Source organism: Macrotis lagotis, chromosome X, assembly GCF_037893015.1.
Source record: "Macrotis lagotis isolate mMagLag1 chromosome X, bilby.v1.9.chrom.fasta, whole genome shotgun sequence".
In the NCBI taxonomy this organism is placed as follows: Eukaryota; Metazoa; Chordata; class Mammalia; order Peramelemorphia; family Peramelidae; genus Macrotis; species Macrotis lagotis.
The window spans coordinates 206141417-206144017 of NC_133666.1; the positions used below are offsets into that span (position 1 = coordinate 206141417).

The 2601-nt window shown below is 43.8% G+C and overlaps 1 pseudogene; it reads right to left on the reverse strand.

Moving 5' to 3' along the window:
• Positions 1-371: 371 nt before the first annotated feature.
• Positions 372-1103, reverse strand: LOC141500680 (chromobox protein homolog 3 pseudogene; annotated as a pseudogene).
• Between the last annotated feature and the right edge of the window lie 1498 nt (positions 1104-2601).

A 2601-nucleotide genomic window follows, 5' to 3' on the forward strand; every position in this document is an offset into this window, starting at 1 on the left:
GGGAAAAGGCTGCCAGAAGCAAACTTTCATTATATTTATCTCTAGGTGTAAAACGCAAGCTTTTAAAAGCTAAGGGTTTCATTCAAATGAATACCAGAAATCTACACAGACACAACATTTTCTTGGACAGCTAACTTTAGGCATACATGGGGGCTAAACATTTCTTAGGATTCAGAGTAGTGACTAGAGAAGGTATTAATCAATATTTCTAAAAGTTTTTCTCTATGGTGGAGGAAGTTAATAATTCCATAGTATCAAATGCTCTCTTCTGTGATAAATGTTAAAGTAAATGCAGAAAGCCTGTATTTACTTGTTCAGTTACCACTTCTGCTGATGCAAAATAAAAACCATCCCAAACAAAAAACAAACCAAACGAAAAACAAAAATCTACTTTAAAACCTACTGAACTCAGTTCTCATTAGCTGGAGATGGTGCTCACACTGCTAAAAAATCAAAGAATGGAATTGAGATCCGGACTTTATAATAGATATGTATGTATGTATGTATGCACACACATATGTACATACTTAAATAGCCACACAAATGATTGATTATTGTGCTTCATCTTCAGGACAGGAGTGCCAGGTCAGCCACTCCTCATAAAAGGTAATGACTATCTGGGGACATTTCATGTTTGCTTCTTTGGCCAGCACCAAGTCAGCCTCATCGGAATATTTCCACTTCATGAGAAACATCAGCTCTCCACTGCTGTCTGTGGCACCAATGATTCGTTCTGGATCAAGGCCCCGAGCAAAACCCATTGGTTTGTCAGCAGACTCGTGCTTCTTCTGGACTTGCTATCATCTGACTCACTATCAGATAAAGACTTTCTTTTGGTGCCATCTTTTTCTTTACCAGCCTTCTGAGAATTCAGAAAGGCTTCAATTAACTTTGGACAAATTAAGTTTTCTTTGGGTTCCCATGTATTATCGGCATCTGTAAATCCTTTCCACTTTAAGAAATATTCCACTTTTCCCATTCACCACGTGTGGGTCCAAGACCTTCTCCACTACAAACTCCTCAGGCTTGGCTTCCTCCACTTTCTTGCTCTTGCCATTCTGTTTCTTTCCCGTCTTTTGCAGCATCGTCTTGTTGGAGGCCATCTTCCCTGCAGACCCAGGAGCTTCAGCCGCTGCTCCACCTCTGGGCCGCCGCCTCTGCCTGCCCAAGAGCACCGCTGCGCCTGCTGCCACTGCCAAGAGAGGGAGCAGGCGACTCGGCCCGGGGCTGGGCCGGGACCAGCGGGGCTGCCATTGCCGCTGCCACTGTGGAGGATGGAGCTGGAGAGGGGGCGCCACCACCGCCACCGCTACAGTTGCCGCCCTATGTATTCTTTCAGTAACTACTTTGCCCTCCAATTCCATGATATCAGGGCAGTTTTCCATCACTAGATCCTGTAATATTAATTCTAGTCTTTTTTTCTCTTCAATGTTTTCAGGAAGTCCTATAATTTTCAAGTTGCCCCTCCTCGATCTATTCTTGATGTCAGTGGTTTTGTTGATAAGGTATTTTTCATTTTCTTCTGTTTTTTCTATTTTTTGATTTTGTTTAACTCACTCTTGCTGTCTCATGGAGTCATTAGTTTCTGTAGACTCCATTCTTTTTTGGGGGGACAAGTTTTCTTCGTTAATCTTTTGCAACTTCTTTTCTAATTGGTCAATTCTACTTTTGAAAGAGCTTTCCATTTGACCAGTTGAGGTTTTGAGAAAATTAATTTCTTTTTGCATTTGCCCAATTGAGGATCTGAGAGAATTATTCTCATTTTGCATTTGTCCGATTGATGATGTGAGAGATTTATTCTCATTTTGTAATTGTCCATTTGAGGATCTGAGAGATTTATTCTCCCTTTGTTTTTGTCCAATCGTACTTTCTAAGGATTTGTTTTCTTGTTGCAAGGTGTTAATTGTCTCTCCCAAATTTTTAAGCTCCTTCCTTATTTCTTTAAGGAAGTCTTTCTGTGCTGAAGACCAGATCACATTCTCCTCAGAGGTTCTAGGTCTTTCTGAGTTAGGGTCTTTCCCTTCGAAGAATTTTTCTATGGATCCGCCTTTCCGCTGACCCTTCTTCATTTTGGTAAGACCTTGAGTTGGGGAGGGGCTGGTTCCCAGGGGCTTGGGATCACTAAAGGCTTTACCCACTGAATGCAGTTCCTCTGGCTGGCCAGTAGAAGCTGTTGTTTCCTTTCTCTAGATTCTCTGTGACCTTGATTGAGGCCTTCTCCCTTTGCTTGAAGGGAGGAGTTGGAGTTAATGAATTCTTTTGCCTTCAATCAATGATGGGCTTTACCCTTGAATGAAGTCCTTCCTCAGCTGGGCTGGTTCTTGTACTCACACACCTGGGCCTGAGGCAGAAGTAGTTTGCATTTATTTACTCTGGGAAGAAGTCTGAGCTCTTAATGGGACCCTTGAGTTCCTCAGACTAGGGGAGCCCAGGGATGGTGTCCCCAGCTCTTCTGCTCCAGAAGTCTCCCCCCAGCCCTGTCCACAAGCTCCGGGAGGACAGCACCAATACCAGCGCCTCTGCTCCCTTGTTGACTCAAGCCCCTGCCATCTAGCCCCACTGCTGATCCAGCAGGTCCAGCTCTTGGGCCCTCAGAGTCCC